At 42.1% G+C, this 25944-nt stretch overlaps 1 long non-coding RNA gene across 4 annotated transcripts in view; it reads right to left on the reverse strand.

The window, feature by feature from the left end:
• Positions 1-3679: 3679 nt before the first annotated feature.
• LOC127191574 (uncharacterized) overlaps positions 3680-25944 on the reverse strand; it is a 112546-nt gene continuing 90281 nt past the window's right edge. Inside the window, exons 2-3 of one of the 4 annotated variants that reach the window (XR_007830929.1) lie at positions 12365-12501; positions 3680-3717 (exon numbers count right to left, since the gene is read on the reverse strand). This is a non-coding gene — a long non-coding RNA (uncharacterized LOC127191574). Of the gene's footprint in view, positions 3718-9036; positions 9695-12364; positions 12502-25944 lie in introns of those variants that run through there. The other 3 variants (XR_007830925.1, XR_007830927.1, XR_007830924.1) reach the window with 3 other exon arrangements.

Raw genomic sequence — 25944 nt, forward strand, 5'->3', positions numbered from 1 at the left:
GCTCAAATCTGCCTATCATAATGTTCTACTTGTAGGTTTCTAGGCCCCTCTGGATCCTTCTACTTTGCTATTCTCCCATGCTTCTCTCATCTAGAGTCCCAATAGGGTGTCCTTCCTTCTGTCCCAGTTTCCTGGTAAGTGAAGGCTTTCGTGGGACATGCCCCTTGGGCTAGTATGCAGATATAAGTGAGTATATACCATTTAACTCTTTCTGCTTCTGGGTGACACCTTATAGGATGAAAAAATACAATACCATTGAAATGACCGTATGAGGAAGTTGCTTCACACCCTGTGATTAAGCACAATTACCTGTCCATCTGTTAGAAATGCAGACACATTTACAGAAAATTAACTATAGATAAGACATCCTCTATCCAGTGTTCCTCTATTTGCCAACCTGCTTCTTTTTGACAGTGTTATGTTTTAATCATAGCAAAAAAAAAAAATAGATTCACACGCATCCAACATTATAAAACTATTCACAGTGTAACTTCCTTCCAGAGCTAATTGGCAGTGTTGAGGTAATACAGAGTCCAAGCATGGGAAATGAGTTCTAATGAAGGTTGTCACTGAAGCATTCATCAAGCGGGGATCCAGGAACAGTCTGACTTTGGTGTTAGGAAGACCCCCTTGTTTGCATCTGTTACGGTTCCAGTGCTTAACTTTTCAACGCCAAGACTGTCAAATTCCCAAGAAATGTTTTATTCACTCTGCTTCCTTTGTCTGCAAAATGAAGCTATCACTGAAATATTTCCAAGGAAATCCCAGTAGAGATCTTTAGAGACAGGGAGGTAATTGCATAGACAGAATGAATTGGCTCAAAGTCTTTGCGCATGTAGAAAGACAGATAATACTCCAAGGAAACTGAAGTCAACAGATCTTGGGATTGAGATACAAAAGTCCCCGAGTAATGTTACAATTAATGGCAGAAAAGGCAGCTGAGGATGTTTTAGTGAGCAGAAGCAAAGCCATATCTTTCGAGAAAGCTTAGAAATTGATACATATTGTTAAACATTAGATTCTAAGTGATAGTAGTTTTCTTAGAAATGGAGAAAAATCAAGCTTATTCACTTACTTCACAATGTCTCACTTATATTTTTTATGTTATTTCTTTCTTAGGCTCTTCTGTCTGAGAACTCTGCCTATCATTTGTTCTTTATTTCTGGAAATACATATTTTTTTCTGTGGTCAATATGTAATTATTGTTTGAATATGGAATAATCTAAAGCATACAGTTTTCTCCTGGAAACACAATTGTTATAGAACATTTATGGAGAATTTTTCCTTCTTTTCATAAAATTATTATTTATCATTGTTGGAAATTAACTAGCCATACATAGGTGGGTCTGTTTCTATAATGTACTGGTTCCAATGGTTTATTTGTCTAGTTTTGCCATGCCAAATTTTTTTCTGTTTCAGTCTTTACATTTTAGAATGCATTTCATTCGAGGAGGTGATGGTACACACTTTTAATCCCAACACTTGGGAGGCAAAGGCAGGCAGGTCTCTGAATTCAAGGCCAGCCTGGTACACAGAGTAAGTTTCAGTATAGCCATGTTTATACACAGAGAAAGCCTGTTTCAAAAAGAACAAAATAATAATAACTAATAATATATAATATAATACGGTTCATAATCAGCACATCACCTCTTTTAAAGTAAAATATCAGGGGCATACTATGTATACCCTGACTAAACAGCCTACATCTGAGCTCTTCCTTGGGAAACACATTGAATATATCTCTTTTTTATTTTACTTCCATTTTTGAATCCTTTAGTGAATACCACATCAAGTTCTGACAACAACACTGGTGAGTACTGATGGGCCAATTGTTAAACCTTGGAACACTGGCTGTGCCAGGTGGGTATGAGCAGGTGGCTTCCGAGAGCCACAAGAACTGATTGTAACAACTGTTGTGAGAGACCTTTCAAAAACTCAACTGAAGAGCAACCGTAGAAGACACCCAACATTGACCTTTGGCCTCCACCCTCACACATGTTCACACACACACACAAGCATACCCATGAACATGCATATACACAGGACAGTTGGATATAGAGAGAAAAGGGGGAGCTGTGGATACATGGGACCAGTAATAATGGGTCTAGAATTAAACAGACAAATTTATGCATACCTTGATTTGTTTGTATTGATGCTATCTGATTTGAAAAACAAAACAAAGCAAAACAAAACAAAAAACCCAAAAATTCATTGAACTAAAATATCTTTCTAGCTATGCAATTGTGTATAGACTCAGAAATACAGACAGTGGCACCTAGAATGACAAATGCAAATGAGAAAGAGACACTCAAAGCTTGATCTAAGGAACTCTTACACTGAGCAAGGGTTTGCTGTTTCGGTTTTTATTGGTGGTGGGCAGCTTTTTTTTTTTTTTAACACCAGTCAAACGACACAATTAAGTAAAAAGAAGAAAGGAACTATTTTCAGATTGGGAGTAGTCTTTAAAAAGAAACTTAAAAAGAGCTCTTGGTTGGTGACAAGTACTTAATTTTCGGTGGAAGTCTGGGTAGCATTCTAATGGAATGAGTCCACAGAGAGCCCAACTCAAGCCAGTCTCCCGGTGAATGCCCGAGGACGCAGCATGTGCACTGTGGTTGGAATGTGATGTTGAAAGATGACTCAAGTGATCCCGTTGGCAGTAGATCTGAATTCCTTGGAAGGGCCTTCCAGCCTGGGCTGAGCCTCCGCTTGGAGCTGGTTAGCTGATGTTCACAGCACGCTCGCGTGGCTGTGGCTCCATCCCGTGAGTCATAGGGCTGCTTCAGAAGCTGCTTGGCTGCATCTCAGATGGACGTTTGGCTCTGGTGCTCTGAGGATTACCCTTGTTCCTCTTTTTCTCCACCTCCAAATCCATCAAAATGCTGACTGACTAATGCTTTAGCAAGCATTCAAGCCAGAAAAGATGTGAGAGACTCGAAGAGCAACAATCTGATCATTTTCAGATATGAAAATTTATGTTTTTGGTTCTCTGGATATAATAAACAAACAAACAAACAAATAAAGTGGAGGATGTTTCTTTGCCCTTTAGCAAGAAAACTTGTTCTGTGTTTCTCTTATCTCCATGACTTCCCCCTTTTTAATTTGTTATTATTATATTTTATTCACATTACATCCCGATTGTTATCCCCTCACCCCTCTCTTCCCTTTACCACCCTCCCTCCCTCTTCTGCCCTATTCAGGTCTCATCAGGATAGCCTGCATCCCCCTCCTCTGTGTGCCCAAAAGGCCACCCTGCCAAGGGGAAGTGATCAAATTGTGGGTACCAGAGTTCATGTCAGAGGCAGTCCTCAGTGCCCCCCACCCCCACCCCCATGGAGAATGAGCTGTCCATTGGCTACATCTGAACCGGGGTCGGGGGGAGGGGGACTAGGTTCTCAGCATGCATCATCCTTGTTTGGTACATCAGCTTGTGCAGGCCCTCCCTGGGTCCAGACCCAGGTCCTCCTTGAGGAGCTCCTGACCCCTCCAGGTCCTTCCTCCTTGCCCCCCCACCCCTACTCTTCCAAACAACCTTCAGCATTCTGCCCAGAGTCAGACTGTGAGTTGCAGCATCTGTCTTTCCCTCTTCTTAACAACCCCCCACCCCATCCCCCACCCCTGTCTCTGGGAGGATATCTGTGTTGGGTATAAGTGAGTATATATCATGTGGTGAGCTTACCTTGATCGGGATGATCTTTTCTAGTTCCATCCATTCGCCTGCAAATTTCAAGATTTCTTTGTTTTTAATAGCTGAGTAGTATTCCACTGTGACTGTTTTACTTCCTGTTAGTTGCTGGGGATTTAGCTGATGATCCTTCTCTCTCTAGGTCTAAATTCTACCTCCAAACTCCCCTACAGCTTCGCCAAGACTTTTTTTTTCTTCTCAGAAAATATCTGTCCTAATGCCCATGTTCTGTTTCAACTAAGCAAATACACTGACCCACTAAGCTAAATTGAAAGAGCAAAGAATGACTTCAAGTGTCAAAGGGCTCTCCATCTTACATTTGGCTTAAGCAATATGGCTGGCTGGGTGGTGGTAGTGCACACCTTTTTTTATTAATTTATTCATATTACATCTCAATTGTTAGCCCATCCCTTGTATCCTCCCATTCCTCCCCCTCCTGCTTTCTCCCTACTCCCCTCCTCTATGTCTGTGACTGAGGGGGACCTCCTCCCCTGTATATGCTCACAGGGTATCAAGTCTCTTCTCGGTGTCCTGTTATCCTTCCTCTAAGTGCCACCAGGTCTCCCCATCAAGGAGACGTGGTGCACATCTTTAATCCCCACACTAGGGAGGCAGAGGCAGGCAGAGCTCTGTGAGTTCGAGGCTAGCCTTGTCTACAAATCAGGTTCCAGGACAGCTAAAGCTGTTTCACAGAGAAACCCTGTTTTGTTTTGTTTTTTAAAAAAGGCCAAAATAATAATAATAAAATAGAAAAAGAAAATTATCTGAAGTATTGTGATCAGCCTGGTGGTATGATTTTAATGACAAACTTAGCTGCCTCTGGTGCTGTGACAAATAGCATCAGAGGCACAAAATGGTAGAGAGCCCTGAGTCACGATTTACAACTCCTGTCTGTTGCCTTAGATCAATGGAGTGTTCCTGTTTGGCATCCTGTTTTCTCACAGGTGCAGGCAGGTCCATGGGCATCACCATAGCCATCCTACATATTCCTAAGCCCAAGAGGGCATTATAGACCTGGAAAACTAGGACCAGGCACTTTGGGCTTGTAACACATCTCTGTTCACATGTGCAGCTTCTCTTTCTTTACTGCCCTTGTCAATAAGGATGTCACATAGAGCTCTTAAAGCCTGTTTTCTCTTCAGAAGTTTAGACTCAAGTTCATTATGAGTGGCAAGATAATAAAGCTTTGCGAGTGCAATTTGTACTCAGTCTTCCTTCTTCTTGTCCTATCTCATTTACTTCTTATTTATTTCATTGGCAAATATAATTTGAATTTTGTTGATCATGTTGAATCTTTTACAGAGCAATATATGACATATATTTTGTTAATGATTATGTGGTGTGTCTGCGTGTGTGTGTGTGTGTGTGTGTGTGTGTTGTAGAAAATAATGGGCATTGGAATCATATCATCATAATTCATTTTTTAAGGTTTTTGAGAAAGGAGTGTTCTAACCTTAAACTTGAGCTCCTTCTATCTCAGTGATTTGAATCCTGAATTGTATTCCTGCACTGCTACATCCAATTCTATCCTGTTTTAGTTAGTTGTTTGGTTAGTTAGTTAGTTGGTTGGTTAGTTAGTTAGCTAGTTTGAGACACAACCTTGCTATGCCTCCCCACGTGGCCTGGAACTCACTAAGTAGGCCTGATAGCCTTGAACTTGTGGCCATCTTCCAGACTCTGCCTCCTGGGTGCTGGGATCAGGTGTGAGCCCCCACACCCAGCTTTCCCTGCTGCTTCAGATATCTCTTCTGCAACTTAATCCCTGGGAAACCCAGGATGAGCTATTTTACTTGTAAGAGAGTTGTTTCTTCATCTGTGAGTTAGCAGTGAGATTTTATCTACTGGGAACAATCACCTGTGCTGTGTCATCAGCTATGGTTACTCATGAAGCAGATCATCTCCAGAGTATTTCGGGATGAGTCCGTCTTGCCAATAAGATGGAGAATATGTCATTAACTCAAGGGAGCTGTGTCCAACAATGATTGTCCCCACCATTTCCCAGTGCAACTATAAGCATTCTGGTCATTAACCTGTGATGGTATTGGTAATCAACAAGCCAGCAGAAACAGCATGGTGGCTGAATGCCTACTCTCTTGCTTACTATCAGGTCAACCTCAGCTCAAGTGGAAAATGTCCAAAATACAAACTGGAATATTCCAGAGTAACTCGGGGTCTGTGATTCAGTGAGCTCTCTGGGTGATTTTTTTTTCCCTTTGGCAACAACTTTGCTACTAAGCCATATCCCCAGCCATCACCTGGTGCATCACAGGTGTGTCAGTGTTTAAGAAGGACTGCTAGGGACTATAATCTAGAAGGTATCTTCCGTGGTCATCATCCCCCCAGAGGACGTAAACTATGGCCAGAGCCAGCTTCTCACATTTATCAATCTGGATCAGCAAAATACTTTCTAACTGGCTGCTTTTATATTTTAAATATCATGTAATATCAAAAAAAATGTGAAGACGACCTGGTGAGTTGGCTCTGGGGGAATGGGTCTTGTCCCCAAGATTGATGACCTGAGTTGGATCCCTAGGACCCTCGTGCTAGGTAAGAAGAATGGCCTCCACATACAGAGAGAGAGAGAGAGAGAGAGAGAGAGAGAGAGAGAGAGAGAGAGAGAGAGAGAGAGAATTTAAATAAATTCAGTAAGCACATAGGGAATTGATAATTTGCTATGTAAATATTGCTTGACATAATAATACCACTGATCAAAAGGGAAAGTAATTTAGATATGTGAGTGGTTTTTGTACTACTTTCTGTACCAAGATTCTACTGTTCCTGGTGCTCATTTAGAACATACTTAAAGATGGGATGTTGTGGTTTGCTGAGTTTCAAAGGGGACAATCAAACAGCAAGCAATTTTGCTCTCCGAGTGACCGCACTCATCTCAGTATAGCATGGCTGAGGTGTCTCATTTCTAAGAAATACCAGAAATTAGACTTGTAAATGGCATGTTTGTGTCTGCAAAGGGAGGCATTTCTTAGATGATTGTACAACAGATATTTTTAAAGTTTCCCAGGTGGTTCCATTTGTGCAATCACTGTTGGAAAACAATGATTTGAGTAACTTTGGTGCAGGGGAAAATGTCTTTTTCCTTCAACCCCTGACAAATAGCAGCATGGCCTTATTCAATACTGTCACTGGACTGAATTATAAGCAAGTGCTCTTTGCCAGGTGTCATGGTGCACACCTTTAAGCCCAGCACTCTGCAGGCAGAGGCAAGCAGACCTCTCTGAGCTCCAGGCCAGCCTGGTCTACATAGCAAATTCCAGGCCAACCAATGCAATGTAATGAGACCCTGTCCAAAAGCAAATGAAATGAAAATCCTCCTTGGCTTGAGTTGATCTCCACTGGACCCTTCTTTCAATAATGGGATGTCTGCAATGAGATGCACTATGCTCACCATGCTCAAAAGACAGTGCTAAGGTTTTTGTTATTGTTGTTTGTTTTGTGGTTTCAGTTTTTTTGTTTTTGTTTGCTTTTGAAACTGTGTTCTATGACAAATATAGAGCCTGAAACTTTGTGTCCCTTCTCTGTAGAGAAGTGGATTTGATTTTGTAATCAGAGATTACAGAGATTGAGAACTGAAGCAGTCCTCTTAATAAAAGCTATGTAGACTCGACAGATGGCTTAATGGTTAAGTAAGCACACCAGCTACACCGGCAGCAGACCTGGGTTCAGTTCCAAGAACCCACTTGGCAACTCACAACCATCCATAACTCTGAGGCCCTGAAAAATAAATCAAGGACCTTGACAAGTATGGTGGTAGTTGCTGCAGGGGCAGACAAGTGATAATTTGTTGTGAGGACGCTACAAAGGAACTGGGTGAAGAAACTTAATATAAATTTTGAGCATTGTTGGAGGAAAATAGGCTTAGTAGCAAAGGGCTTGGCTAATGTGGAAAAGGCTATGGATTTAATCCCCAGCACCATAAAAGTAAGTAAACAAGTGGACAAACTAACGGATGAGTAAAGTGTGACTGTAAATAGGAACATGAAAGGGATAAACTACCATAGAATTTTGATGTTTTTACATATACATATGTATTTTTGTACATATATATGTATTTACATATATGTATATTTGTTGTCCTTTCAACTTCTGGTGTGTGTTTTTATTATTTATTTATTTGTGTTATTATATATTACTGTGTATGTGTCTGAGTGCATATGCATGTGTTTGAGTGAGGGAGCATAGTCATGTCATAATGTGCATTTGGAGAAGACAACTTGCAGGGCTCAGTTCTCTCCTTGCACCATGTGAGGTCCAGGGATTGAACCCTGATCATCAGGCTTGGCAGGAAGCACCCTTACCCACTGATCCAACTTGTTAGCCATATACATATGAATATATGGATGGATGGATATGGTTTGCTGAGCATGGTGGTGCAGGCCTTTTATCCCAGCACTTAGGAGGCTGATGCAGATGAGTCTCTATGTGTTCAAGGTCAGCTTGATCTAAGTCTCAAGTTTCAGATCATCTAGGAATACATAGACCTTGAGTTTTGGGGGTTTGTTGTTGTTTTTTATTTTGGTTTTGTTTTTCTGTCTGGGGGTTGTATTTGTCATTGTTTGTTGGTTAGTTTTGGGTTTCGGTGGTGGTGTTTTTGTTTGTTTGTTGTTTTGTTTTTTGAGACAGGTTTTCTCTGTGTAGATCTAGCTGTCCTGGAGACTAAGCTGGCCTCTGCCTCCTGGTGCTGGGATGAAAGGCATGCATCACCACCACCTGACTGAGACCTTGTCTTAAAGTGTGTGTGTGTGTGTGTGTCTGTGTGTGTGTCTGTGTGTGTATGTACATATATACACACAATGGCACATAATTGTCTGTTTATGGGATGTAACTAATGTATATCATGAATAGATTTTATTTTTGGTAGTTCCTCCCCTCGCTGAATTCCCTCCTCCCATTTTCCATTCAAAATAATAGTCAAGTTGTAGTTCAGAAAACAATTGGAAAAAGAAAAGAAAAAAAAAAAAAAAAGAAAACAATTGAGCCTGGAGTGATGGCACTTGGGGAAATAAAGATGCAGACAGACTGTGAGTTTGAAGCCAGCCTGGGATGAGCTTCACAACAAGACCCTGTCTCAACATCAACAGCAAACATGACAGGAGTGAGGAGTGGTATAAGAACCTCAAGGTACCTGGTGTGTGTGTAAGTATTCCACATATTCTTTTGCATAGATAGCTGGCAGCTGGCTTGGAGGACAATTTTTCACTCCCACAAGGTTTGGGGGTAGTGTGGCCCCATCTCAAAGTGATGATATAATAATTCTAGAGACTTCACATGCTCGTAGAAAGATTTTATTACAAAATACAGTCCCTTCTGTGACAAGGATAGTGCTTGGAAAATATTTGGGAAAATACAGCTCTGCCTATATAAGAAGATTTAAGCAAGCATGTTGAGCATTGCATGGTAGATGTGGCCCGTGTCTAATCCCTCAAGATGCTTAACCACCTTACGTAGTACTGAAAAGAAAATTAAATATGGACTTCAACTTGTGTTTTTGTTTTTAAATAGCTGATACAAATTGATTCCTTTTTAATTGAAAGTTACATGGCTTGGTTATACAACCTCAATAACAAAAACAAAGTCAGTTTGCAATCACTTGATTTATTCCAGTTTTGCCACCCAGCAAGCACTAAATTACTTCACCTTCTAATAAAAATAATTCCTAATGTTGAGAAAATACAGACAAGTAGAAGGGAGCCTTATTAAGATCATCAGTATTAGAACTAAATCCTTTTTTCTCATTAGAGAAGATACTGTCAATTTAATTAATGCACATTAATCCCTAGTTGACATTAAATTCATCTTAAACTCTACATCCATATAGATTATTAATAACAAAGCACAAAAATCTGTAAATGGGTTTATATATGGAAAAAGCACAGTTCTAGAAATTCATGTGATCACATTCTTACATGTTCTATACATGAACTAATCATTGAAGGTCATTTCTTTAGTTTATTACATGTTTCTAATTTAGAAGAAACCAGAAAAGTAGAATTTCTAAGAAGAAAATTAATTTAAAAAAAGGCACTAGGTTATTAAGCTAAAGTTGCTATTTCCTGATAAACTAACCATGAGTCAGTCCTTAAACTATTAAAGTTGAGCTCCAAAGAACAGTCGCAATAATAAAAATAATGTTTATTTTGTGAAATGTCTCTACTTTGTGACACATTTTATTTTTTTTTCTCTCTTCCTAGGAAAGTAAATTTGTATAAAGCAAAGCATAGTTCATCCCCAAAATTTAAACACTTCTTTAAAAGTTTATAATTTAAGATTTGGCTTGCTTTGTTGTTGTTGTTGTTGTTGTTGTTGTTGCTGTTGTTGTTGCTGCTGTTGTTTTGGTTTGGTTTGGGTTGGGTTGTTGTTGGTGGTGGTGGTGGTGGGGTGTGTGTGTGTGTGTGTGTGTATGTATGTATGTATGTATGTATGTATGTATGTGTTGAATGTGTCTGTTGAATGTGTGTGTCTGTGTGTGTCTGTATGTGCTGAATGTGTCTGTTGAGCATGTGTGGATGCCTCAGATGCCAAATGAGGACATTGAGTGCCTTGGACTCAATGGCTGTAAGTCACTCAATGTGGACGCTGGAACTGAACTCCAGTGTTCTGGAAAAGCAGCAAGTATTCTTACCCCCTAAGTCATCTTCCCAGTCCCAATCCCCAACATCTTAAAAGTCATTCTAAATAATAAAGTTCTTGTTTTTATTTGGTTTATTGAGAGATGGTCTCCCATACCTTAGGCTGACCCCAAGCTCACTATGAAATGGAAAATAACCTTGAACCGAGGATCCCCCGGCCTCTCCTCTCTAAGTGCTAGGGTTATAGGCAGGCACCATACATACAGTGCTGAGAATGGAACCCACAGCCTCATTTATTATTTTTTAAATATTTATTTATTTTATTTATTGCATATGAGTGTTTTATCTGCAGAAGAGGGTATCAGGTCGCATGATAGATGGTTGTGAGCCATCATGTGGTTGCTTGGAATTGAACTCAGGACCTCTGGAGGAGCAGGTAGCGCTCTTAACCACTGAGCCATCTCTCTAGCCCCACAGCCTCATTTATACTAGGCATTTCTCTATCAACTTAGCTACAACTCCAAAGCCAGTTATTTATTTTAGAACACTTTTATATATGCACTTACGCTAACTGAGGTTATAGAACAGACCAACCTCAAATTGTGGAGTGAATGGATACAGGGCAGGATATTTTGTTCTCAGATTTATCAGTCTCTTCCAGGCTACAGGCCTCTTTACAAAGCATGTCTTCTATCACGTAGTTTAATACTGATTTCAAATAGCATTCTTATTCCAAGAACACACAAAGGAGCCCTATAGAGGCTCAACTTCAGTTCAAGACTTCTCTCATATTGAGCCTACACCTTGCAATGAGGCAACACAGGGCCAGCAAAATAACTGTCTTTTCGATACATATGAACATGAAAAAACTCTACCTCTCTCACTAAATCACAACTAAAAGAAACGGACTTGTACGTTATCCAACTTTTCAATTTCATGATAAGCTGCGGAGCTAATTAATTAAATAGACTACAGGATGCCAATTTTCTTTATTTACCTTTTTGTCTTGATAAATGTGAGTAAGCTTGAACGGACACCTCTATTTTCCTTCAAGTTTGAAAGCTTCCTTTCATGTATGTGAAAAATGGCTAAGCATGTCAAGGTTTATCAAACAAAGCCTTGAGTTTGTGGCTGGTCCCTTCCCCCTTATCTGGCAAACACATTACCCTCTCCATCAAAATGGGGCAGAGCAAACAACACAGCCATCACATGTATAACCAGGACTAACTTAACAGCCTCAGGGCTCTTTAAACTCAGCAAGAAAGCTGATTAGGCTCCAGATCTTTAGGCATTATCTTATTTTTGATAGCTCTGCTATGAAAAGGCAATAAAAAGAAAGCTGTCTACTATGAGAGCTGGGTAAGGTGTCTGCTGACTTATGAACTGGACTTAAAAGAAGAGGAAGAGAAAAGAAATGTGTAAACTAGTTTAACTATTTGCCAAATCTCAACGGGAGCAATGTCTAAAGAGGAACTTATTTATGAATTAAGAGACGATGATACTTCCTTCAATCTCACATTCTGCATACAGGAAACAACAGATCTTGGGGGATATCCTAGTATCTGTTTGGTGCTATTCAGGTTGCTATTTTCTTGAATATGAGAACATCAAAGATTCGTTTCAGGTTTATGGAACAATAGTGAAAGATGTAAGAAGAAGGGTCATCTACTCAGTAATATATACTGAAGGCGTTTCCCTCCCCCTCATCTTAAAAATAATTAGGGAAAAGTGAAAAGGGTCTAACACTGCAGCTGAGCTTAAATAAGTAAAAATTCATTTTCAGATCAAACCAAACAACAGCGAATGGCATTTGGAAGAAACTATCTGATACACAAAGTCCACCCCTGCTTTGGACCAAGTTAACTGTCCACTTCCTGTGTTTCTAGTGTACATATAGAATAGAAACAATCCTTCTTATGATGGCCAATGCATTGTAAAAGAAAAAAGTGAGTAGGACACGGGATACTGACAGAAATAAAAGGGCATGCTTCCAAGTAGGAGGTTGATGTTGACCAGTCTGTGGACACAAGCTCCTGCCTCAGCTTGATCCAGGAGTTCTTTGGAGGTGGGACAAAAAAAACAAAACTATTGGTACCTGAAGTGCTAGGATCCGTCTGTAACAACAGAAGGTCTTGTTCTGTATCCACCGAAGGTGAGCTGCAGAGGAGGGGAGGGCTCTGTCTGCCACTTCTCACTTGCTCCACTTTTGTTTGAGTTCATCTCAAGTTACTGCTGGATGCAGCAAGAGAGCAGCTCACAAAGAGAGTCCATAGCCAGGTCGTGTTGCCACAGTTTCCAGTTGATCGGTATTGTTATAACCCCAAGCTCAGCAAGTGGATTAAGAAGCAAGCAGAATCTAACAGTTTGTATTACTGCAACCAATCTTTCACACTGTTGTCCTAATTTTTAGTTGACAGACGAATGTGTTACCAGAACATATCACTTTCTCCTAGGGATAAATTTGGGCTTATGTAACATAGTAGTACATATATAAAGTGCATATTACAAAAGGATGCTTTTAACCAAGAAAGCTGAAATGCCTCCCCTATGTTAAATGTTATCAGAGGAAATTAAAATAGGCTCTGTAGGATCTAGGTACCTAGCACACTGCAATCAGGAAGAAGAAGTATGCTGGTGTCTTGATGAAATAAAGGGGCTGGAAATAGAAAACATAGTCATGTGACTCCTTAGGAGTTTCAGGTCAAGAGTCTCTGATTTGGTGTTCAAACATTTTGGTAGCATTCTCACTACCTGGATTTTTGCTTGGACTTTACGTATATAAGGCTCTTTGCTATTTAGCATGCTTTGAATGGAAGACACAAGGAAGATAAAGATTGTGTCGCTCCTTGGACACTTCTGTTCTGCTGACACTTTTGTTCTGCTGTAGGGATTTTTTTAAGCAGACTTATCAGAACCAGTTCAACCTAGGTTTGAGTTTTGGCATCTGGTCATATAACATTATAGGTAACCGGAGAAAAAGGACATCATTTTAATAATTATATTAAAAACACCAGGGTATACCATAGGATATAACAATAGCTGCTGGATGGCTAGAAGTTAAACCTGCCCAGGTCTGCTTCTTGTGAGTTTGTTCACATAACCTTTTCCACATACACTGATAACAGGTATGATTGTTATTTCTCTACATAAAGGAACTCGGGGATGAAGAAATGGAGTAACCTGCCCAGAGCTATACAATTAAGTTGTAAGCCAAACTTCAAAGAGGTTAACTTGTATGTGTACATATCAGCATATATTTAAACTAATCAGAAATATTCCCTCAAAAATAGTTGGGACCCTAGTCTATTTGATTTCCCCAGGAAACAACATACTAGGTGATTCTATTCATTATTGTGGATTATTTGACATAATGTTGTATTAAAGAAAAATGCTTGTAGATGGTTTTTCACATCCACAGAGCTGGGATGTAGCTCAGCGGCTAGAGTATTTGCTGAGCATACCCAGTCCCTTAATTCAATCCCAGCACCTTATATACTAAGCATGATAGCACATGCCTGTCATCCCAGGAGGTAGAGGCAGGACCCAGAAACTCCAGGTCATCCTCCAAACTACACCCAAGTTAGAGGCCAGCTGGGGCTACATGAGACTCTGTTTCAGAGAGAGAGAGTTCATTCTCAGTGTAAACCAATGGCTTCTAAACACTTTGAAAAATGACCACAAATGGGTTCATATGACACTTCAATGCTTCCTTAACATGAGTGATTGAAATGCACAGAATTTGTTTACTGCAGACAAACCACTGCAGTATCCTTCACCACACTGGATCTTCCTTACTGCCCCTGGCTGCCATGGAAGCATGGATAAATGTTTCCTTTGCCATCCTGCCCTTTCTTTCTCTCTGGATACTGGGTCTGCACTTACATGTGATCATGGCTGTTTCTCAGCAGAGAGATGCCTTTTCTTGGAGTTTTCAAATGTTCTGAGTTTTTCCTTTTTACTGAATATCATCTAAGGATAAATAGCAACATCTAGAGATAAAAAAGAGTTGCTGAATGTGATATTATTGGCAAAGAAGGCATGCCATTGGAATCTCTCAAACCTGTCCCAAGTATGAGATAATAGAAGAAAGGTTTTAGTGGCAGTATTAAAAATAAGAGACATTTAATGAAAGAAACAGTAACTGGAAATGGGAGGAGTATATTAAATTTGGTTAATGTCTTTAAAGTCACACATCAAGTCCAAAGATAGGATCTGTGAATAATATTCAAGAAGGAATAAGGAACTTTTAATAATTGCTATCACCACTATCTACTATCACTAGATAGATTTTTAAAAAATATTTTCCCCAATAATAATGTAATAAGTGAAGCAGGGGACTGCATTAGCTATATTGACTTATGTGTCTGCATATCTACACCCTGGAACCTCATGCAATTGACCATTTTGATAATGACCATTCCATCCGACCTAGAATGGCAAATTAAACTCTGGGGAGGAGGGTTGTTAGGCATATGATGTGCCAAGATGACATTTCAGGCTTCAAGAATCTCTAAAAGATAAATGCAAGACCGCCAGGCACAATAAGCACCATTTTGACACTGGGCACAGCACACAATTCAAACTTTGTGCTTGCATCCCTTAAAAAGTATTACTAGCTCGAATAACAGTAGTACAAGAAAGAACAGCCAAACAAATGCAAAGCATGTGTTTTTGCTGGTGCTCCCCAAAAGTATTTTTCCCAAAAAAAGTTCTTCTTAGAAATCCCTAAAGAGAAAAGTAAGTATTGGGTTCTGCATTAGGTACCACTAACTTCAGGTTACATTTTTGCTAGAATGAACCCAGACAGCTGAGATGATTTTTTTTTTAAGTACACAAACATTTTTCAACTTTTTTTTTTTTTTTTTTTTTTTTTTTAGGTACACTGAATGAAGAATTTGTCTTCTGAAGGAGGGAAAAAGGAGTCTTTCCTCAATTGTGTAGTTAAATAATGGTAGCAACTCTAGCAAAGGACCTTATGTACTACATCCCAAAGCCACCCACGAGGAACACCTGTGGGGAAAGAGTGCTTTCCCGCCTGTTCCCTCAACACTAGAAGCCTTCCATTGCAAGAGAAACGTAAGTGGTGGTGTAGGGGAGAGGGGGTGGAAGCCCACACTATGTACTCACCACTTGGCTCCCCATATCAAGAAATACTGATGGGGCCAGCCACAGACTCAAATTGAATTCTGATACCACTTTGGGGACATGGGATAAATAAGAGGATTGTTGTAAAGGTGTTTAAATGCTTGGGGGGTTCAGGTTAAAAGAAGAAGGTTTGTTGCCAGTAGTTGTTCATTGAAATCTCTTACAGGATTTTTTTTTTTTTTTTAGCCTAGTCTGTGATGCAGAACCTGCTGTGCTAAATTATGAACCAAAGGCTTTGGGGTGGGAACAATCAATCAAAATACCTGGGGTAGTGTGTAATGTGCACGCTCTTGTCAGCGTGAACAGGCTGCCCCTGAACACAGTCCCCCAGCAGGTTAAATAAATATGATACTATAGACAAACCGACAGGATCACACGGGCATCAATCAGCTGTTGATAAAATACAATCTTCCTTTAATGCACGCTGGGAAAGTTATTTAACGGTTACAAAACCTATATCCGTTTCTTGGCTTTTTTTTTTTTTTTAAGTCTTCTTCGAAAGTGTAACTCTTTTATAGGGACAAGGCGGAAACAGTTACCAGATCCTGGCTGTGTTGGGCGCGGGGCGGGGGGGGGGGGGGGGGCCCGGGGTGGGGAAAGGGCTCCCAGGAATCAGTTTACAGCACCGCTACTGCCCCGGGACACTGCAGGTGATGACAGCTGTCGCCAAAAAGAGCCTAAAGCCGGTTCTGAGAATGAACCTGCAGATTAGGGCTAGGGTTGGGCTGGGGTTTGGGGGAGAGCAAGGAGGGCTATGGGTCTACTTGAGAGTAGGAGCCTGGCTCTTTGAGTACCTCTCTGAACCCTAGAAAGCCACGTGTGCTTCCTTAACACGGAGTTCTCCCCTCCCCGGGTCCAGGGAGCAGCGGCTTGAGGAGGCACAGGAACCACCGCAACCTTTTTGGAAACCTGGCGCTCTCAAGAGCTCTGCGCCAAACTGACACCCGCAAGCACTCTCCCGGGGCCTGTTGAGCAGATGGAGTGGCAGGGCCAGGCAAGGCCTGTTGACGAGACACCGGGACATTTGTCATGGGTGACCCTGTGCCTTGGCTTCTGAGCCCACGCCGGCGTGGGGAGGCCAGCGCTAATGTAATAAAGCGAGAGCGACAAGAGGAAAGGCCTTTCTCGCCCCGGGGCCGCCACATGCTCACTCCGTTTTACTGTCAGGGCTGGTCGAGGCTGTGGCTTCATTTCATATTCCATTAATATTTACAGCAGCTATTGAATTTTCCATTACAAAGTTCACCATACACAGTGCTAATATGAAATTTTAATAGTATTGTGCACATTATAAAAAGTCCCACCATTAAAAGGGGAGGGCGGATCGCAGGGAGAAGTTACCCTGAGAAGTTACTTGCCACTAAATGCTTGAAATGCTCCCAAGTCGAGCAGGGTGGAGGGCGTATTCATTTGCAACTATTATCATAAAGATGCGAAGCAGTGGGTTTGTTATCAATATTGAAATCAAGAGACTGAGGAAGTGGAATGTTTTAAAAAAAAAAAAGCAGTCTGACTAAATTGAGTTTTCCAAGTTGTGTGTGCTGGGCTTTGCCCTCACTTGAGAAAATGATTCTATTCTTCTGCTTTTAAGGAAATTGGGGCAGAACAAGCAAGAAGCTTTGCAGAGTTAGTCGGGTTCTAGTCATCAGTCCTTGCTAGTCCCTGGGGCTGTGCAAGGGCAGGTGTGCAGCTCCCGGAGTAAAGCCCTACCTTCCTCAAATCCTACCCCCTACTTGCCAGTCAGCCCCAAGGTCCTCAAGGTCCCAAAATTGCAGTCCTGCCTATGGCTCCATGAGAGTGGCTAAGAACTGTGGAAACAATCTGTGTGATGTACAGCTTTTCTGGAATGGTACCCAGGGCAGGAGGGGGGTATCTTTGCCTTGGGAAGAAAAGGAGTGGAGACACGGGTGGAAGTGAGGCTGCACACACACGCACGCGCGCGCGCGCGCGCGCGCACACACACACACACACACACACACACACACACACACACACACACAAAAGTGCAACAGGAAGTGGGGAATCCAGAGCCTGCAGCCCCGGCTCAATCAAGCCTGTTACAGCATCCCGCTCCAATTCACAGCTCACCTCCTGGCACCCAGGGCCAGGTAGCAGAGCCAGCTTGAGGGCTCTGAACAAAGACAAAAACAAATAAACAAAATGGTAAATCCTCAAAGGCACCCTCCTATCTTTCTCCCCTCTGTCAAGAAGACCAAGACTTGTCTACAGCTGGCACCTAGATCACCAGCTCACCTGATGGATCCCTGTCAGCCTCCGCAAATGAACTCTAAGGACATTCAACTCCCTAAGGGACTTATTCCCCTAAGTTTCTTTCTTCTAAAATATAAATTTGCCCTACAGAGTGGGCGGATCGAATGGAAAGAAAGAAAAGTTCGGTTTGGAGATTTGGGTGGGGGGTTGTTTTGTTGTTTTGTTTTTATTTGTTTTGTTTTTGGGGTTTCTGTTTTTGTTTTTGCTTTTTTTCTGGTTTGGGGGACAGGATAAACTGTGATTCCTCTGCTCTACACCAAGTTTTCTCACTCTATCCACCCACTCACACACCATCCCTTCTCACACTCCTCCGGGTGTGAATTAATGACAGTACTTTGAACACTACTGCAGTGTCTTAATAGGTTTCTATTTCTGCAAGGAGAGGGCAAGATCTGCATCCTCAGGTTACAGCTAAAGGAAGATGACAGTGACAGAAGGTAAAGATGGGTGACAATTCCTCAGGGTGATCTGCTATTGACCGCCCCCCTTCCCGTTTAAAAATTATTAGTGTTATTACTATTCCCCCATATTCTTGTGAGTTTTGTGTGTGTTAAAGCCCCTAGATGTGTCACACTTTGTCACATCCTCTGTGTGTGTTTTTAGAGAACATTTGAATGAAAGGCTCGATGCCAGGTATTGGTGACACAGGGGGTGGAATTTTCAGCCGCTCCACAAAGAGTTGGCCGCCTCTATTTGCATAAGGTCAGAGTAGGGCTTGTGATAGAACTTTACCAGCATCTCTGTCTCTTAGCAACACTCTTGCACTCTTGGTCCCTGCATTAAATTGACTGGTCCCTTCCTTTTCTTCCTTTCATTGGGAGGCTTACAATAAAATGTCACCCTTCCAACCTGTGCCTGTCACCCAGTAGGTCATCTGTATCTCCCCCACACACACATTTTCCCTCCCTCCCTCCCCTTCCTTTCTCCTCCCCCCTCCCCTTTCTCCAATTAGAGATTGAGGGGATTCACTGGGTGAAATCCCAAAACTGTTTCATTTTGTGGTGTTAATTAATATTAATACCACTTCTCCCTTTGTTATTAATTTTAAAAATCCCTCATAAACAGTCAAGATAAGGATTAAATTGCCAGCACCTGTCAAACAATGGGTCTGGAGAGGGGCAAAAAGGCAGCGAGAGATGGAGGGAGCAGGCTTTAGCTTAGTCTCTTCTCCTATTCAGTTAGTGCAGGGTTGAGCGCAGCATAGAAACCCTGGAAGTGCTTGGACTACGCCAGGCAGCCCTCTTGGCTCTGGGATGGGGACCAGTGACAGGATCCAGATGCTGATAGGTAGTGTTAATGGAGGGTCACGTCTGGACAATAGTATCCATCACTTGCCTCCTGGCTCTTCTGTCAGATAGAGTCATTTCTGACTGCTCCATCACTCAGATTTAGGATAGATTTAATTATTACCTTTGCCTTGGCAACAGGATATACAAATTGGTACCCAAAGGACTAAACCATAATGGTAATAGTTCTTACTAGTAGTTATTATTATTAGCTTACTGTACATTCCTTTCTTGCTAATTTTGAAAGAACATCCTAGATATTTGATTAATCCTTTCCTATTTTATTCCATCAACAGCTGCCCAGAAACACAAACCCACAGGATAATGGTGGCTTAATTAGTTACACCATACTTAGACACACACACACACAAACACACACACACACACACACACACACACACACACCTACTTTTGCCTGAGTGTCTGAATGATTTTCACTGTTTTTTTTTTTTTATCATTTTATCAGTTGCACGAATTCAATATTCTCTGAATTCTCTACAGTTTTGCAAACTTCTGACTTGGGAAATGTCTATGGACCATGCTCCGTAGCACACAAAGTTTCTCCCCATTTGAGAAGTGCTTGTAACTAAATGTAGAGTTGCACCCAGAAAGAAAGAAGGTGGGAAGAACCCTTGATATGGCTTTTGTTCAGAAAGCTAAGAATTTGCTTAAGTAAATGAACTTTTAAAATCTTAAGAAACTCTGTCTGGAGACCCTGAGAGTCACAGTGATGATGCTGAACTTCATTTGAATTCATCTCTTTCTCCTTGGACACAGAAACTGACCCCCCCCCCTTCCTTAAAGTACCAGTTAGTCCTCTGAAATGTATTACTCATCCATTTGAGTGTCGAAAATGGTAAGATATACATCCTGCTTTCCCTGATATTTTTACAACCTCTTACCTCTGCTTTCTCCTCTCCTCTTTGTGGCTTTCATACCCTGTAATTCTTGTAATGCATTCCCAGATAAACGTGCAGGTAATGGGGTCTGAGCAATGCACCCAGGGTTAAAAGTCAGCCAACTGTTCTTTAATAACCCGCATGTCATGTTTCTTCCACGATGTCAAGTTTGCTAAGGAAGATAGACAAGGGTGAGCGCAGCCACTTGAGTTTGTTATTCAGAGTCTTGGAAGGGAGGGAAAGTGCAGAAACAAATGCCCCCCCAAGGCTTTCACCCCAAAGGAGGTGAAACAGCCTTCAGCTTTCCTAGAGCCACTGGTGTTCCCTTGCGAGCCATTTCCTAAGACCTCAGCAAGATGCTTGAAAATTTTGCAAAGGTTAGGATGGAAGGAGCTCCAGAGATTTTTTTTTTCCTACTCTCATTGATTCCTCCTTAGAAATTTACCCTGCTTCGTGCTTCCCAAAGGCTATTTCTGCTCATCCTCTTCCCACAGTGAGAGCACCTAAGCCAGAGCTATTTTACTTACCACGGTAGTTCTTACTTTGACGTTTCTGTAGGTGACCTTTCTTCCTGCTTTTCAGAGGCATGGCTGTTGACAGCTTTGACTGTCTTTGCCTTAAACTCCCCCCCCCCCCATTCTTTTTCTTTCTAGAAGGATCTGGGGAAATTGAAGATGTATGCCTCTTTCTTTCAACAATTTGCCCTTTCCAGGAAGAGAGAACATAGTGCGTAGACACAAGAAAATGAAAGCTCAGGGAACTTGAAAGCACACTGGAGTTATATTCTGGAGCATAAATTAAACAAGATTCCAGACTGAAAGGAGAGGTGAGGGTGAGGGGTGAGGGTGTGGGGGCATAAAGATTGAGTATTGCCTTTACTTTTCCCAGATGCACACAGGGTTGGGGAGCACAATCCCCAACCTGGCTCCTACTCCTCTCTGGCACCTATTATCTCCTCACATATTTAAGGATACACATTTACACAGATTGTGCCAAAGAAGCAATTTCGTTTACAGCATCCCTCTCTCAACCATTTCAAAACCAAAACAGTGAAGGAACTTTTTAAGCAAGTTTTTAAGAATTGTTTCAAATGCTACTTATTTAATGAAAAGAATTGTGCCGGTTGACAATGCCGTCCTTATCAGTGGTAAGCAGATAGCCTTTCGGAGAACAAATATACTGCATTTGTTTAGTTCTGAAAGGTTTCTAACAAAATAAGACAAGAGAGGGGAGCTGGAGCTTTGTTTTCATGGTCCAATTATTGCTCATGGCACATCATGACAGAAGAAGAAATAGCTCCCATTACATTCATCTTATAACTCCATCTTAGTAAAAATCCTCTGTTTTGTGAAGTGGTTTTTCCCCACACTCTTAGTTTTGTGGCTATTTGATTTAATATCCATTTTTGCAGCTGTTATCTTATCTAGCACATGATGGATAGATACCCCGGGCATTGTTTCAGACTCAGTTCTAACCGTATGAACTTTCTTCAAATTTTGTCAGACACTGGAGGTAGGAGGTCTGATTATAGTCTGATGCAAGTGGTTAGGGAATGTAACTGGACTCCAAAGAGAACGAAGAATTAGTATTTACCCAAATCAGACACACTTGACCAAAAAAAAAAAAAAAAAAAAGAGATAATTCTGACAGAAAAAAAAAAAACATCAAAGTTGGAGTGGGGCTAAGAAAACAAAGTTGGAAGCACTGATTTGTTTCATGGGGGAGGGGAGGCGCTGGCAAAATATGTCCAAGTTCTGCCCTGTTTGAAGCCACAGTCTTTTAAAACCTTGGATTTATTTTATTTTATTTTATTTTTACAATTTCTCCAATGAAGCAAGAACCCAAAAGCTTCCAGCTATGTTTTGTTTTGTTTTGTTTTTATCAAGCAGGACACAGGAAGCAGGAAACATTTGTGCCATAAACTATGAATCTGCAATGTATCTACTCTGCCTGGATTATGGAACTGGACAAGATTGCTCACATTTTACTTGCATGTATTTTTCTTGAAAGGGAAGGAGAAGAGCGAACACAGCAGGTTTCTTTTGTAGCCATTTGCACAGTGCCCTGAGTACTACTGTCAAAAAAAAAAAAAAAAAAAACTTTCTAATTTGGGGCTTGGGTTTAGTTTTGGGACGTGGGGGTGAGGGCTAGCTTTGGCAAGGACTCTGGGGCTGAGGTTGGGATAAATAGATTTCACCTTTTGTATTACAGGCTTCCTCAGAAGTCTGTTGAGCCTTCCAAAGCCTTCTCCAACTGAGCTACCATCCTCACGCCCACTGAATCCTACACGCGTTCCACATCCAACTGGAGTGTGCTTACGTTCTGGTGGAGGCGCCCCACTCCACAGTGCCCTTTAGGGCAGAGCACGGTCTATATATCTGGACAGTTTCTACACAGCACTGTTTTTTTCTGGAGATAGGTGATTAAAAGCGTTTACAGAACTGCAGGGGTACGGTGGGGGTAGCAGACAGAAGGACACCATGTTCCTCCGTCCTTCAAAATCTTCAGTTCCTCCAAAGACTGCAGGCAGCTAAGACTGCGGCCACTTTACTGCAAGTCCAGTGGGTCGGAGAGGGGGGGAAGCTAGCAGAAAATATGTCTCTGTTCTGGAGTATTTTTTCCTCCCCTGCTAACTTTGCGAAAAGAAGGAAACTCGGTGTGTGTGGGGGGATGGGGGAGGAGGCAACTCGAATAAAATCTAGTAGAAATTTTGCAAAAGGCTCTAGGAAGACAACTTCTCTCAGAGGACCAGGAAGAAAACAGCCCGGGAGAGTGAAGCTTCCATTTCCCGCCTGCCTGCGAACGAAAAACATACAAAGTTGCAAATGTGGGGAGGGTAAAGGCCCGCTTGTTTCTGGGACAATCAGCAGCAGCTGTGGCTACAGAGAGACTCCTGGAGCAGCCTTGAGCTCTGTGCACCAGTTGCGGGGCTAGCGAAGGCCGGGGACTTGTCTTCTTCTAGCGCTGCAGGCAGTATCGCCAAGCGGCTCCTACCCCGCCCAGCCTGCAGCCGCGACCCTGAGTCCTGCTCATACCTATCATTTGGAGCCATCTTCGCTCCGTCTTCCAAACATTCCTAGCGTTTTTTGATTCCACTCGCCGCTCGTTCTTATTGAGTTCTCCGCGGTCTCCCTGCAACTTGTCATAGCCTGTAATAAAATGCCCTTTCTGTCGAGAGTTAAAGTCCAGAGGGCAGCGGTTCTATTTGCAGCTGACAGCCGAGAAAAGGAGCCGCCGCTGCCTCGCTTTTGTCTGTCTGGGGCTTTAACTCCTGCGGGAAAGCTACAGAAAACTAGCTGCTCCGTAGCCCCCAGCACTCTAGGAGGCCTCTGGTAGGGGGCTAGCATCCCAAGACAACCCCAACGGAACATCTCGGGCCTGGGCTCTGCCCAGCCCTCACCGAGGAGCTTGGTTGGTTGCGAGAAAGTTCTGGACCTGTGAGGATACATACCACACTCCTCAATAAAAGAGCCTTATTTCCACCTTACTCTTTGGGCAAGTGAGCTTGAAGAAGTTCTAGAAACACAGTGTAGGGCAGGGAGGGAAGGAAAGAAAGGCTCTCTGATTATTCCTAGGTCCACATCCTAGGAGCTATCACCCTGGTTAGTTATCACATACATAGCTTCATCTGTTTCTTCAGTTAGTCCAACTCTCCTATAATTATTTCCATAACCCTGGGATCAATATAGGAAGAGCTGTGCATGGTTTTTTGCCCCCATCAGACGTCTGAAAAGGAACAATAAACCGGGCTCTAAATCTCACCTGCTTGGGAAGTTCCCAGCCTCTGAGCTTGCATCCCCCATTGGCAGGGAGATGTGTTCCACAGATACTTGGTGGGAGTCTGAGGCTGGCTTCTGCATTCACACGCTTCTGACCATAACTAATTTGATGTATTTCAGACACCACAGCATTTCTTACCTGGTCAACCCCTTTAGAAGTCACTATAGAATATTGTAAGTAAGGGTGTTGGTGGTGCCAGAGTCCCCCAGACATTATGCCTGTGTCTTCAACACTTGGTGAGTTTAGGGAGTCAGTGGTTGTAATATCACCTGGTGGGGGAGGAGAGCTAGGAATTCCGGTCAAACTAGGGCAGCTGACTGGGAAAGGCCAGCCAAACCAGGGCTCCCGAAACTACATTACTGGTTTGTCTTTGGGACAAAGAAGATGCTTGCCAGCCATACCAGGAGACCAAGCCACATGTCATGGGGCTCTTCCCCATTTATAGATCTTCACTTCAATCCTACAACTGCTTTTCTGTGTTCCCAAAAGGAAAGTGGGGAGGTGTGAGACTGTCATCCAAGACAACAGCAGACCCTACCCAGACTTTCTTTTTTTTTTTTTTAATGACTTATATATAGTGTACATAAGTATATCTCTTACATACAGTGCACATTTTACATACAGTGTACATAAGATATACTTGAGGACATCTCTTTTGGGTATCCCCACTAAGAAAAACACTGTCCCCCACATGCACATCTGAGTCCCCTGCACCTTACTTTCTACTACCACTTGGAGGTCAAAATCCAAGAAACCTGAGAAACTAACCAGCTAAACCCTGCAGATGATGTCCTTCTAGAAGATGGGACACTCTGTGTCCTAAACTGATAAGGCAGAGAAGCTGAACCAATTCTGTTCTAGAGGAGGGTTTATATACTATTCCTACATAGAAGGCCTATTTGTGCTCAGGTTGAAAAAAGACATTTGAGCGTTCTACATAAAAAGTCACTGGTGAGATGTAATAAGGAGATACAGTAGAGAAAAGTTTGCTATCTAGGAAACTTAAAACAGAAGTGGCCTTTTAATCTCCTGAAGAAGAAAAATAAATAAATAAATAAATAAATAAATAAATAAATAACACGGGGAAGCACTTCACAGCACTCTACTGCCTTGTCAGATACAACCCTCACTTCTGTCTGTTTACTTCTCAAATTTGATCTAGCAAGGCTCTTGATGCAGACCAAAAGTAGCAGTTTGACATTTTTTTTTCTGTCAGCACCACCACCTTCATGAAGGTGACTACTTCTGTCTTTTTTCCATCCTTAGGAAAAAGCCAGAATTTCCTCCCCTGGCTCAAGAGGCCAACTTTTACAGAAACCGTGGTTCATTTCAAACACTAGTGAGAACACTCGGGTCATAGCTGAAGATCCGGACAGTGATACCCTCATTCTCCAGTTGTCTGCCCATTCTATTCAAAATAAAGCTATTTGGGAACACGTAAAAGCCAGTAGATTTCCTGATGCACAAAAGAAAATGATGCTTTCTGCCTATTTCCACTCAAAAGTGAATAATGCCCCAGTTACCACCAGGCCTGACTTGATTTATCTTGCCTAATAGGATTAACATGTCAGCCTCTCTCAAGAACTTCCAAGTGCATACCCAGAGTGTCACTGACTGGCTGGTGTCTTTTCTCCTCTCTGATGGGCATAATGATGCACCTACAAGCAGAGGGCCTTGTCCGGTGGGAGCAAGCAGATTATCTGTCTCCAGTGAAATAAGGCATGTTGTAGCCTCCTTTGCCAAGACTCATAGCCAGAAGCCAGTCACTATAAAATAATTGTGTCACTACCTCACCAGCACACTGTCCCTGCTTCATTTGTCTTTGACTGTAATTGAATGGTTGAAGAGCAGAACCGTAGACAAATTCCAGCTGTATTGAGATCTGTTTCTTCTTCCACTACCTCGGCCCATCATTAGATACTTTCCCTCTCTGTGCAGGAGGTCAGAGTGTATAAATATAAATTGCATTTTGCATTACTTCTAGATGAGTGAAGCTGTCAAAGCAATAATATGAGCTTTCAGTCCCACATTCTACCACTTCTTTCCCATTTTTTGGCCAGGAGGTCATGTGCAAATTGAACGTGACAACCCAGAAGACATGTCCAACAGACTCGTATTGTTACCCGGCTCAGCTGCCTGGCTCATAACAACATTAAACCCACATTAGTCCCCAGCCTCTGCCAGGCAGGAGCTCCCAAAGGCAGGGCCCAGGCTGCTCTCAAAGTTCACTTGAGTGGTGACATGTCATCTGCAAGTCATTGGCAGCAGTGACTCAAATATTTGCCACGTAAGAT

The sequence above is a fragment of the Acomys russatus genome, chromosome 7 (genome assembly GCF_903995435.1).
Source record: "Acomys russatus chromosome 7, mAcoRus1.1, whole genome shotgun sequence".
Taxonomy (NCBI): Eukaryota; Metazoa; Chordata; class Mammalia; order Rodentia; family Muridae; genus Acomys; species Acomys russatus.